The sequence below is a fragment of the Choloepus didactylus genome, chromosome 8, assembly GCF_015220235.1.
Source record: "Choloepus didactylus isolate mChoDid1 chromosome 8, mChoDid1.pri, whole genome shotgun sequence".
NCBI classification, from domain to species: domain Eukaryota; kingdom Metazoa; phylum Chordata; class Mammalia; order Pilosa; family Megalonychidae; genus Choloepus; species Choloepus didactylus.
Window position 1 is genome coordinate 98914762 of NC_051314.1, and position 14059 is coordinate 98928820.

The following is a 14059-nucleotide window of genomic DNA, read 5'->3' on the forward strand; positions in this document are numbered from 1 at the left end:
TTTATAGAAGGTAAAATGGGCATTTGAAGACTGCACGTGCACAGTACAGGACTCACTTCCAGACAGCAGTTGCCTGCCTTTTTGTCTCAGAGGCAGTCAGATGCTATCAAATGGAGCTGTGGGCTATAGAGATTGCTGTGTTGTACTTGGCATGTTTGCGGGTGTAATTTGTATAATCCTAATATACTGAGGGAACATTAAGTGACCACCTGCCCAGAAGAATGCTAAGGAGTGTCTTTGTTGTGTCGTAAACAATTTACATCCAGGCTGACTGAAAAATTCTACTAAATCATACAATTTTGGTGATGGTATAGCTTAATGATGGTTAAGAATGTTGTCTTTGGACTTAGACAAACCTGACTTTTATCCTCTTCTAGCATTTCCTCAGCATCACACATGGATAAATTAGGGACAATGACATAAGCTGCCAGGTGTTGTATTTTTAAATGAAATAATATGCATAAAGCATTTAACACAATGTCTCTTGCATACTCTGCTAACTTTTGGAATTATTGTTGCCCAAGGTTTCCTATTTTATATGTGAGAAAAACTGAAAATCAGGGAGTCATCTTATGCACATAACTAGACAGTCTAGGACTAGGAACTAGTTTTCTGATTTTCTATTGATTATCAGGCTTTTGTATCATATCATTTTCCCTTTTTGCTTCTGCTCAAAGGAAGGTGTAGAACAAATGGGAGAGTGCTGCCAGCTTCTGTTCTTTCCTTTTATTCATTTCTGTATGCCTGGTTCTTTAGGGAAAGGGAAACTTGCTGACTCCAGTCCTTTAGCATGACCATGTCTTCGTGCTCTGCCCGTGCTGGGTCAGTGACTTTGAGTGGGACATTATCTTAGACACCACAATTTAGGACTTAGTACATGGGTAATTTCCCTGACACCCTATGATAAATGGAATTACACTTCACACAGCACTGAATAAAAGAGGGAAAATACTTACTGCCCATTATGAATACATGCATGGGTGTATGAGTGTTACCACTTTAAATGAGGTGGGGGCATTGTGTACAATAGAATGCTCTTCTGGCACTATTTATTCAAGATAAAATCAATACTTAAATGAGAGAAAATATTAATTACAGCACCTAATCCATGAAAATGTGAGGCACTTCATAAGATAGTCACATGGATAGATAGCTGGTCCTGTATGTACTTATGCACTCAGTAAATGCTCGGGCAGCACTGGGATGGCCTAGAACTGAATATTAATTCTAATTATGCCGCTAACCAACTTGTGCCTTTTAGCAAGTCACCAAATCTTCCCGTGTCTTGGTTTCCTTATCTGTATCACTAGACTGCTGAAATACATGACTGATGACATCTCTTCCAGTTCCAAAAGATTATGATACATATTTTTGTCAACAGTAAAATAAGATTCTACTGAAGTTTCCAGTAGGTCCTTCACTTCAGTTTTCATTTTCCAATCAATTTTCAAGCACTGTATTATGTACTGAAGTTATAAAGGTGAAAAGTAATAAGCTACCCATGCTTATAGAGGAGACAGACATGTAAACAAATAATTATAATGTGATTATAAATATAAAGAGAAATACTTAAAGTATAGCATCATCATCAAATATGGAATCTGGAGAAGAAGCAGGTAGCTAGAAGAAGTGATATTTGAGATGGACTGTGAAGGATGCATAGGAGTTTAGGACAAAATTATGGAGAAAGACATTTTGGGCAAAGGGAATTGGTTGCACAAAAAGACAGAGGTCTGAAATTGACTGAAATTCTCAGGGAACAATGGATAATTCAGTGTTGCTGGACCATTATAGCAGTGGCCATTAGGCACATCTGGATTGAGTTCTGACAGGTAAGCCAGAGTCAGATTGTGAAGACCCTTGTAACACAAACTAGAAAGGCTGGTTTTCATCTTGTGGTCTTTGGAGAACCCAATTTTAATGGGTATTCTTATGCCTTTCAACACAAAAGCATATTATACAAATGGTTTAATATGTCATGCATTGTCACAAATTTAGACTTTGTGATATATATATATATGCAGATACAGATTCAGTGTCTTGCACAGTCTCAGGCCTTGGTAAATATTTGTTGATTAGCTAAAGGGACAGGAAATGCATCTAGAAAACACTCTGGCCACCTACATTAACTTATTGCTTTTCCCCAGGGCTCTGTACCTGTCAGTGGTCTTTGATCTTTTTGGAAGTTTCTAACAAAGATATTGGACATGTCTATGTGTGCTTTTAAAAAATAGCCAGGGCTAGAATGTATTCATCTCTATAGTGATCTTTGTCAGACCAGGGCATAAACGACGCATTTAATCTGTTTCTTTGATAATGAGGAGTGTAGTGTGCCATCTGAAGAAGGAACTCAGCCTCAGGTCAAAGTACAAATGAAATACCATCCAAGCACAACATGTTTCCTTGGAATCAAAGTGTCTTAGCCCTTCGGCAAAAATAGGCAACCCCTCTGCTCTGAGGAGACATGAATCAGCAAGTTGGAAAAGAGGCCTATCAGGTTCAGACTCTGGTCAGTGGATGAAAAGCATTCCTGAAGCAAAACAGTATCTGAGGTGTATCCTCAGTAGACAAGTAATAGTTTTGTTTGTTTTCTATGTAAGTGTGTAATAACATCCTGAAAGTTTTCTGAAGTGATTGATATATGTTTTAAGTCAGAGCCCATTATAGTCCATATTACAAAACAGATAATGTGGTTATTTTCTATAACACTATGTGCATTATTTAATGCATGTAAAGTGCTTACCTGGGAACATTACCAATGTCCTGGAGTGTTCTGTTATGATGACTATAATGATACTTGTTTTTGGTGCTCTTCACCCACCCTTCTTTCCTTGCATTGCTCAGACTCCTATATTAATGCATATGTAGCCTCCCTGCTGTCTCTGAGGGCCAAATTTGTCATTCTGTCACCTCATTCCCTCCAACCAAAGTATACATATCCCATTAATGGCTCCCAGAGTCCCTACTCAGTGGTGCCTGAATAGGTGAGAGATTTGTCTCTAAACATGACTTCACATGCCATCAACTGCAGATCAGCTCTTGCACAGGGTGTGTACAAAGGGACAATAATTGTGGGGATTTGGAACACAATGCCAGGCCAGCAGGAAGTGCATTATAGTAGACTAGAGTTTTGCTATTCAAATTGTGGTCTGTGGATCAGTATCAATAACATCACCTGAGATCTCATTAGGAACACGGAAATTTGGTCCCCTTGAGGTAGACTGAGGGTGATTCATGTGCATATTAAAATTTGAGAAGTACTCCTTTAGACTTTATGCATTTAGAGTAATTGGCCAACTCAATATGTGTTTAGTTTCTAACCTGACAGGTTTTGAGGACCTTCTAAACTATTGAAATCTCACCACTGTTAGGGTTAGTTGCAGCACTGAGGCTTAGCTGCAGATAACTTTCTAAAATGGGAGAAAGGGAAAAGAAAAAATAAAGGAACTAACACTTTTAGAATCTTTCCCTAGATTTGTGACTATAGTTGGTGGCAATCTGAGACTAAAAGTTTTCTCAAGAAATCTGACAAGTGATTCTGATGTTGCATCTGATTCATGTCCATTTATTCCAGAGGGTGACAAGCAATTTGCCCAGTGCCTATAGAGTAAACTTCTCTTCATGCTCCTTTCTGGAATCTTGGGCAAGGTTCAGAAGCATGATGTAGCATGCTATGTTCTGGGCGCTGGTGTTATTCAGTGTGCTTCATGGAGAGCAGAGAACCAAACTGAGAGAGTAGCTAGGACAAGGGCATGAAAGGGAAAATATGCTAGGTAGAGTGTTTGGCATTTGTTCTGAGTAATTTGGTGCTCAGGGAAATGTGCCTTTTAGGAAAATAAAGTACCGACAGTACTATGGAGGATTGGAGGGAGGTGAGACTAGAGTCTAGGATATCAGTTAGCAAAATATTCTGATATTCAAAGTGAAAGACAGTTAATTTTTCCTAAACTCTGGTGAAGGGAGCAGGATGGAGAGGAGTAGATGTCTTAAGACATAGTGGGAAGGGAACATTAAAAGGTGTTAGTAACAGATGTAGGTGAGTGGTGTGGGAGAAGGAAGAGTTGGCATGCTCTCTGTTTCAGCCTTGCATAAAAGGATATTGTCCTTTACTAAAATAAGGCCTAAGAAAAGGAAAAAGTTTTAAAGGAAGGAAAAGTTCAGCTTTGTACAGTTTGGTTCAACATGCCTGTGATGCATTATATGGTAAAATCTAATGAATATATGGATCTAGATGAAATATAAAGATGCAACCAATTATCTGGTGTGTCCTACAGAGTAAGTGAACTAAATCAATCTATCTTTGATTTTTCCTTTAAATTATTGGACCACTTCTCTACTCTGGCATAATTTCATTACATCCTCCAATGTGCTGCTTGCCAAGAGCATAGTACAATGGGTGAAACTTGTCCCTTAGAGATAGAAGGAATAGCTCTGCTGTTTCTCAAATGTTTGAGTTTGGCAGAGTGATTTCAAATTTTGAGGTCCAGTGTGTTCATCTTTAAAAGGATATTATGTAGATTATGGTGGTAAATGCATAACTATGTGATTACATGGGAGCCACTGATTGTTCATTTAGGATGGATTGTAGGGGATGTGAATAAAACTGTTTAAAAAATAAACAGAGAGATACAAGTGCTGGAGAAGATGTGGAGAGAGAGATATACCTACTCACTGTTGGTAGGGTGGTAGAATGGTGCAGCCCATCTGAAGGGCAGTGCGGTGGTTCCAAAGGAGGCTGGGTATAGGGTTGTCATATGATCCTGCAACCCCGTTATTAGGTATATATTTGGAAGAACTGAAAGCAGAGACATGAATGGACATTTGCACACTGGTGTTTATGGTGGCGTTATTCATGATTTGCAATGGATGGAGGTGGCCTAAGGGTACATCAGCTGATGAACGGAAGGGTAAACTGTGGTATATACATACAACAGAACATTGAGCGGCTGCAAGCAGGAATGAAGTTGTGAGGCATGCAACTAGGTGAATGAAACTTGAGGGTATTGAGTAAAATGAGCCAGAAACGAAAGGTCAAATATTGTATAGTCTCACTACTATAAATTAACTATAATGAGCAAATGCTGAGAATTGAATTTGAGATCATAGGTTATCAGGGGATAGAAGATGAGCAGACATTGGGCAATTGATGATTTAGGAGTGCAGAATGTTCAATAAATCTCATTGTAAAGGTTCCTAGATTGTAAGCTCTTACAGAAGTCACATCTATTCTTGAGTTTTAATTGTTATTTCTAAATTCTGAGATGTGGAATTCTTTGGGTAGAGCCTGGTAGTTCCCTGGAACTTTGGCTATCTGTGTGACATCTGAGACCAGAGATAGAGTTCTGCAGCTCTGAAAGTCAGCATTACTCCATACAGCAACTGCTAAAGAAGCTGAAAAAAGAGATCAGGCTTCAATTAGAGTTATGAATAAAATGGATTTGGATAGGACTAAGGTAAATTAGAATACAGGGTAAAGGATGATATTGACCATATTTTAAAACTTCAACTTCTGTGTGAGATCAAAGGAAGAGATGCTTATTTGGTACAAAATTTATATTCTTTTTAGCACCCTGTGCCAGTTTGTATATATTATGTCCCCCAGAAAAAGCCATTTTCTTTGATGCAATCTTGTGTGGGCAGACATATTAGTGTTCATTAGATTGTAATTCTTTGAGTGTTTCCATGGAGATGCGACCCACCCAACTATAGGTGATAACTCTGATTGGATAATTTCCATGGAGGGGTGGCCCTGCCCATTCAGCCTGGGCCTTGAGTAGTTTACTGGAGCTCTATATAAGCTCAGACAGAAGGATCGAGCTTTCTACAACCAAGAGGGACACTTCGAAGAACATACAGGAGCTGAGAGAGGAGCTGCAGCTTACAGAAACATTTTGGAGATGGCCTATGAAAGCAGACTTTTGCTCCAGAGAAGCTAAGAAGGAACAAATTCCCCAAGAGCAACTAAGAGTGACATTTTTGAGGAGTTGCAGCCTAGAGAGGAATGTCCTGGAAGAAAGCCATTTTGAAACCAGAACTCTGGAGCAGATGCCAGCCATGTACCTTCCCAGCAAACAGAGGTTTTCTGGATGCCATTGGCCATCCTCCAGTGAAGGTACCTGATTGTTGATGTGTTACCTTGGACACTTCATGGACTTAAGACTATAGCTGTGTAACCAAATAAACCCCCCTTTATAGAAGCCAATCCATTTCTGGTGTTCTGCATTCTGGCAGCATTAGCAAACTAGGACAAACACTATCAAATTTAACTTGAATAGTCATAATTTCATGGAACCTAGAATAGGGAATGGGATCCTGTTAATTGTAGTACCCCAATACATCCCAGGGTATTGGGGCAGAAAATAAAAAGTATTTGCAAGAACCCTTGAATCTTGAAGATGACTGTATAAAATGTAGCTTATATAGGAATAAACTTAACCAAGGACACAAAAGACCTTTACATAGAAAACTATAAGAAACTGCTAAAAGAAATTGAACAAGACCTAAAAATATGGAAGAACATACCATGTTCATGGATTGGAAAACTAAATATAGTTAAGATGGCAATTTTATCTAAACTGATTTACAGATTCAATGCAATACCAATTCAAATCCCAACAACTTACTTTACAGAAATAGAAAAACCAATAACTAAATTTATTTGGAATGATAAGTTGCCCTGAATAGCCAAAAATATCTTGAGAAAGAGGAATGAAGCGGGAGGTCTCACACTACCTGACTTTGAAGCATATTACAAAGCTACAGTGCTCAAAACAGCATGGTACTGGCATAAGGACAGATATACTGACCAATGGAATCAAATTGAGTGTTCAGAAGTAGACCCTCACATCTATGGACAACTAATCTTTGATAAGGCAGTGAAGCCGAAGCAACTGGGAAAAAGCAGCCTGTTCAATAAATGGTGTTTGGAGAACTGGATATCCATTTCCAAAAGAATGAAAGAGGATGTCCATCTCACATCATATACAAAAATTAACTCAAAGTGGATCAAAGACCTAAACATTAGCACCAAGACCATAAAACTCTTAGAAGAAAATGTAGGGCAATATCTTAAAGATCTTGTGATAGAGGTGGTTTCTTAGACCTCACACCCAAGGCGCGAGCAACCAAAGAACAAACAGACAAATGGGATTGCCTCAAAATTAAACACTTTTGTACATCAAAGACTTTGTCAGAAAAGTAAAAAGGCAACCTACACAATGGGAGATGTTATTTGGAAACCACATATCAGATAAGGGTTTAATATCCCGAATATATAAAGTAATTCTGCATTTCAATAACAGAAAGACAAACAATCCAATTAAAAAATGGGCAAAAGACATGAACAGACATTTTTTCTGAAGAGGAAATACAAATGGCTCAAAAACATATGAAACATATGAAACATATGAAAAAATGTTCAACTTCACTGGCTATTAAGGGTGACAGTGTGATTGGGAAAGCCATGTAGATCACACTCCCCTTTGTCCAGTGTATGGATGGATGAGTAGAAAAACAGGGGCAAAAAAAAAAAGCACCCAGTGTTCTTTTTAACTTTGATTGTTCTTTATCATGTTAATTTTTATTCTTGTTACTTTTGTGTGTATGGTAATGAAGATGTTCAGAAGTTGATTTTGGTGGTGGATGCACAGCTGTATGGTGGTACTGTGAGCAGTTGATTGTACGCTTTGTATGACTGCATGGAATGTGAATATATCGCAATAAAATTGAATTATTAAAAAAATGGATTGTGGTGATGAATGCATAACTATGTGATGGTACCGTGAACAGTTGATTGTACACCATGGATGATTGTGTGGTATGTGAATATATTTCAATAAAACTGAATTTAATTAAAAAAATAAATCAGTAAATAATTATTTAAAATGTTCTCAGTTTTCATTTATCATATGGCAAAAATCAATTGTTGTAACTCACATAAACAAATGCTCTTTGGGATCCTCAATTAGTCCTAAGAGTATAGGGGGATCTGGAGACCAAAAGGTTTGAGAACCACTGCTTTTACTGTTTTCCTTGAAAAACAAAAGCACATATGTAAACTGAGAAATTAGGATTTAACAAATGATTGTGACTACTGACTCACTGTATAGATACTTCTTTTTGGTTTCTTGTGTATTGGAGGGGCTAGAAGGAAATACCTGAAATTGTTGAACTATAATCCAGTAGCCTTGATCTTTGATAATGATTGTATAACTATATAGCTTTTATTGTGTGACCATGTGATTGTAAAAACCTTGTGACTGATACTCCATTTATCCAGTGTATGGGCAGATGTGTAATAAAATAAAGACCAAAAATAATAATAATAGGGGGGGATAAGGGGTATGAGTTGGGTTTTCTTTTTTATTTGTATTTCTTTTTTTGGAGTAATGAAAATGTTCTAAAATTGATCGTGGTGATGAATGCACAACTATATGATGACACTGTGAGCTGCTGGTTGTATACTTTGGATGGCTTATATGGTATGTGAATATATCTCAATAAAATTGCATTAAACAAAACAAAACAAACAAACAAACAAAAAAGTATTTGCAAAGTCCCCTTGAGGGACTGGGAAAAATGTGGAAATATTAAACTTCCCTACCTGGTGAACTCTGAATATTCTCTTAAGCATTAGGGATTCCCAATTTAATAAGTCAATCCCTCGATCTTGGGGCTTGCCCTTGTGAAACTTACTCCTGCAAAGGAGAAGCTAAGCCTATTTATAGGTATACCTAAGAGTCACCCCCAGAGAACCTCTTTTGTTGCTCATGTGTGGGCTCTCTAAGCCAACTATGCAAATAAACTCACTGCCCTCCCCCCTACATAGGACATGATTCCTACGGGTGTAAATCTCCCTGGCCATGCAGACATGACTCCCAGGGATGAGCCTGACCCTGGCATCATGGGACTGAGAATGACTTCTTGACCAAAAAGGGGAAGAGATATAAAACAAAATAAAGTTTCAGTTGCTAAGAGATTTCAAATCGAGTTGAGAGGTCATGGTCATTCTGGAAGTTATTCGTATGCATTATATAGATATTCTTTTTTAGTTTTTAGTATTAGGATAGAAGGAAATACCTAAAACTGTTGAACTGTAATCCAGTAGCTTTGATTATTGATAATGGTTGTATAACTATATAGCTTTTATGGGGTAACCCTGTGATTGTGAAAACCTTGTGACTGACACTCCCTTTATCCAGTGTATGGTAGATAAGTAATAAAATAAAGATAAAATAAATTAAATAATTTGCAGAAATAAGCGGCTTGGAATGTTTTGGGTGTTCTCTTTTACACTTATTTTTATTTTTTGGAGTAATGAAAATGTTAAAAAATCAATTATGGTGATGAATGCACAACTAAATGACAATACTGTGAGGTATTGATTGTATTCTTTGGATGGATTATACGGTGTGTAAATGTATTTCAATAAAATTGCATTTAAGAAAAGAATCCTTACATCTTTCATTTCTTTTTCCTACTTTATTGCACTAAGACCTATAATAGGATGCTATAAAACTCATTTTGGTTTAAATATTTCTTCATATTTTAAAGAAATTAAACGAAAATCATCTTTTATATTTACATAAATACTTACTCTTTTTGGTGTTTGTTATTTATTTCTAAAGATGCAAGTTCCCATATAACTCACTTTCAATAGAGAAATTCCTTATTGAAAGGTTTTTTTTCTAAAGCACTTAGAGATATCATTCCAGAATATCACAATTAGGCAAATACCACCGTAAAAATTGCCACAGACAAGATCCACAAATACTAGTGAAAGTTTGAAAGGAAACAGGATATTTTCATAGTCTTAGCATATCTTCCCACAAGACACTTCTTAATCAAGAAGGAAAAAACAGTAACTCACCAGTGGAGAATCCTGGCAGATATTACTTTAACCAAGTGATCAAGGTTAACATTACCAATAATGAGAAATATTGAGATCATGAACTCCCTGCTACAAAGCACTGAAAAGAGTACAGCACCATTTCTGTGATATTCTTGTCAAAAATTCATAACCTCTTTCTAATCACAGAAAACATCAGACAAACCCAAACTGAGAGGCACCTTGCAAATTAACTGACCAGTACTCTTCAAGCATGTCAAGGTAATGAAAAACAAGGAAAGACTGAGGAACTGTTGAAGATGAAACATAACAACTAAAGACCACATGGAATCCTGAATTGGACTCTGAAACCAAAAGACATTAGTAGAAAAACTTCTAATAAGATCTATAATTTAGTTAGTAGCATTACAGTAATGTCAATTTCTTGACTTTAATAATTATGTATGATTTTAACATTAGAGAAAGCTGATTGACAGGTATGAAGAAACTCTGCACTATTTTTGAACTTTTTATGTATATCTAAAATTTATGCGTATCTAAAATTACTTCCAAATAAAAAGTTATTTTTTAAAGAAAACAAGGATATTATGAAGATCACACATAAATATGTGGAAGAGAGAGAACATAGCATAGTGCCTGAAAACAATGGATTCTCAATAAAAGCCAAAATCCCCCTTTCTTTGCTACTGGGGTGAATTAACTGTCCTGGCAGGAAATAATCCCTATTTTGATCTGCTGCCTGACTGCTTTCAGAAGAGCACTGAGTGAATTCTCCTTCTCTACATGCAAAATACAACCCTTTACCTCAGGGACCATTGACTTTAAGGAGGAATTATTGGCATGGAATCATAATATACTGTAAAATGACATTCAATTTTACATCCATGGAGTCAGAGGTCTTTTCTGCTTTCAAATGTGCCACCATCTGAGTGATCTCAAGCAACCCCCCGGCTCTCAATGTCTCTTCTGAAAAGTGGCTATTAGATCACCTTAAGTTCTTTGTACATCTAAAATAATACAAATAAAATGACAGCCAGTTCCTGGTCTATAACAGCAAAATTATAAACCTCTAACAATATCCACCTGTCTTAGTTTGCTAGGCTGCTATCACAAATACCACAAAATGGGTTGACTTAAACAATGGGAATTTATCCGCTCACGGTTTTGAGGCTAGTAGAAGTCCAAAATCCAGGTGTCAGCAAGGTGATGCTTTCTCTCCAAAGTCTATAACATTCTGGTGCTGGCTGTGACCTTGGGATTCCTTGGCTTGTGTCTCTATATCCTATCACATGGCAATGTCCTATCCTTTCTCTTCTGGGTTCTGTTGACTTCCAGCTTCTGTCTCCTCCCAGGGGCTTTCTCTGACTATTTCTGAATTTTTTTCTCTGCATATAAAGGACTCCAGTAATCCAGATTAAGGCCCACCCCCATTCAGTTGGGTCACACTGTAACTAAAAAAATTCTTCAAGAAATCCTATTTACAGTGGGTTCAAATCCAAAGGAATGTAAATTAATATTAAGAACATGCCTAAATTGGGATACATTCAATCTGCCACATCATCTATGAAACAATTTGCTGACTGGGTTCAAGCTATCCTGTCCCACTATATCAAAGGAATGCTTGCAATCATTAGAACTAATTAGTGGTTGAGACACCTGAAAGAGCTTATTTGCCCCGGCGCCTTGCTGTGCTTTCTCAGGTGCAGTCTGATTGGTTTGACCCTTGGATGATGAACAGCGTCATTTCCTGCTGTGTCCTTTCATGTTTCTATTGCCTGTTACAAATGCTGCATACCAGATTGGTGGATCTCACCAGCAATATCAGCATTACAAGGGAATTTTTTTAATAATAAAAATTCTGAGGCTCCAATCTACAACTGCTGTATCAGAAACTGGGTGTGGACTTCGGGAATCTGTGTTTTAAAAAGCCCTGCAGGTGAATCTAATGCAAACTGAAAGTTCAGAAGTCTTGCTTGTGTGGGTGAAGCCGGCCAGTATCAGAAACACCTGTAGCTTGTAGAAATATAGACTGTCTGGTCCCACCCCAAACTATTGAATTAGAATCTGTAGTTTAACAAGATGCCCAGGGGATTAAAATACATATTAAAGTATAAGAAGCACTGCCATAGACAGAAACCATCATTACATATGGACAGAATCAGGTCTGTACATTGTATAGAGAGGCTGTAAATGCTTAAAGCTGTGTTGCATTCATTCTAAAATTATCTTCATACCTACCAACAGTTCCCCTTAGGCACTTCTTTTTGACTCTTTGAAAATTCACCAAGATAGCCTGGGAAGGCTATAATTCTGTCCTTAAGGGATCTGACCAATCATTAACATTTATAAATTGAAATAGAGTTCTTCCATTCCCACTGGTTTATATATTCAATTGTATGAATATGCTATCAGAATACCCCTACAGATACCAAAAGTGAAACCTGCTGATCTTAAAAAGCTGGGTTTATTAAACTAGACACAAACTCTTTTTTTTTCTAATTAATTTGTTGATAGTCCTTGTTTTCCCTTTACTTTTGTTTGCCTCTTTTTTTCTGCCATGTCATTTCTTAATGCTTTTAAGAAGATTTTTTGAGGAAAACATTAAACTATAAACTTTTTTTTTGGTCTATGTTTCTACTTCTGTAAAGAGACATGGTTTATCTGAATAACTTAGAGGACCAGTACGGAAACAGGAAGGTTATCCTTCTGCTTTTTTTAAAAAACTATGTTCAAAAACTAGGATTATTGAGGTATTGGGAATTTTAACATCTACATGAATTTTTTTAAATAACTTTATTTTTCTTAAAAATAGAACATGTGTTTTGGAAACCTCATAACAAGAGGGACAGCCAGGTTGTGGCTGCCTTGTATTTCTGGTATTTTATGAAAAGCTGCATATTGGGAGGGGAGTTACCATGACATGAAGTTTTTGGTTTCCCAGTGCATATAAAAGTTATTTCAATTATAATGTAATCTAGTAAGTGTGCAATATCATTATGTCTAAAAATACAATGTATATACCTTAATTTAAAATGCTTTATTGCCAGAAATGCTAACCATCCTTAGAACCTTCAGCAAGTTGTAATTTTTTTGCCAATGGAAGGTCTTGCCTTGATGTTGATGGCCACTCACTAATCCAAGTGGTGGTTGATGAAGGTTGGGGTGGCTGTGGCAATTTCTTAAAACAAGACAACAATGAAGTTTTCCACATTGACTGATTCTTCATTTCATGAAAGATTTCTCTGTAGTATGAAATGCTGTTTGATAGCATTTTACCCACAGTAGATATTCTTTCAAAATTGGAGACTATCCTCTCAAACCCTGCCACTGCTTTATCAAATAAATTAATGTAATATAATTCCTTTGTTGTCATTTCAAAAATATCCACAGCATCTTCACCAGGAGTAGATTCCATCTCAAGAAACTACTTTCTTTGCTCATTCATAAGAAGCAACTCCCCATCACTTAAAGTTTTATCATGAGATTGCAGCAAATCAGTCACATCATCAGGCTCCACTTCTAATTCTAGTTCTCCTGCTATTTCTACCCCATCTGCAATCACTTTCTCCACTGAGGTCTTGAATCCCTCAAAGTCATCCACGTGAGTTGAAATCAATTTCTTCCAAACTCCTGTTCATGTTGATATTATGACCCCCTCCCATGAATCACAAATATTCTTAATGACATCTAGAATGGTGAATCCTTTCCAGAAGGTTTTCAATTTACATTTCCTAGATCCATCAGAGGAATCACTATCTATGGCAGCTATAGCCTCATGAAGACTCTTCCTTTCCCTTGAATGCTTAGAAGCTATTGTAAGGTTATTAATTGGCCTAATTTCAATATTGTTGTGTCTCAGGGAATAAGGAGGCCCAAGGATAGAGAGAGAGAAGGGGGGATGACTGGTGGGTAGCGCAATCAGAATACACACAGCATTTATCAATTAAATTCACTGTCTTATATGGGCATGGTTCATGGCACCCCAAAACAATTACAACAGTAACATCAAAGATCACTGATTACAGATCACCGTAATAATAATTTAAGAGTTTGAAATACTGAGAGAATTACCAAAATGTGACACAGACAACAAGTGAGCACATGCTGTTGGAAAAATGGCACCAGTAGACTTGCTTGAGGCAGGGTTGCTACAGACCTTCAATTTGTAAAAAACACAGAATCTGCAAAATATAATAAAGTGAAATGCAATAA